This window comes from Penaeus monodon, chromosome 30, assembly GCF_015228065.2.
Source record: "Penaeus monodon isolate SGIC_2016 chromosome 30, NSTDA_Pmon_1, whole genome shotgun sequence".
Classification (NCBI taxonomy): Eukaryota; Metazoa; Arthropoda; class Malacostraca; order Decapoda; family Penaeidae; genus Penaeus; species Penaeus monodon.
In genome coordinates, this window is record NC_051415.1 from 13,995,129 (window position 1) to 13,995,774 (window position 646).

Genomic DNA, 646 nt, shown 5'->3' on the forward strand with positions numbered 1-646 from the left:
TGGCAACGGGAAAAAACAAACGTAATTAGTATAATGACAATAAGACTTTCAGAATTTATGGTAGAAAAAATTCCAAAGCAAAATAAAATGATGCGAAAGTTACCAAGTTTGAATTCCACCTTTTTCATTTAGACATAGGTTATTGATTTATCTAGGTGGTTTCGAATGTTCGGTGGCTATGTTTAATAAATCAATTTGTTTAATCAGGGTTTTCCTTTATGCAATAGTGCACAGAAAGTGAACTGCCTTCATATATATAAGGAGAGAAGATAGATGAAAAAAGAAAGAAAAAATGAGTAGAGTAGAAATTTAATATTAAATTTATAGATAGAGATAATATAGAAGAGAGATAAGATAAGAGAGAGTTAAAGAGAGAAGAACGAAGAGAAAAGAAAGACAAGAGAATAAAGAGAAATAAAAAAAAGAGAACAAAAAATGAGAAGAGGATCAGGTGACCCAGATAAAGAGAGAGTGAGAGAGCGAGAGAAGCGAATCAATAGAAGAGGAGCTAAAACTGCTTATCTTGCATCTATGTCTACGATAAATTTCTTTCCTTCTCTGTCGTCTGCACTTTAGTTTTGCACTTCAAGTGACTGTCTGTCTAACATCTCTTAAATCAAACGTTGTCACGAATTAACCGATACCT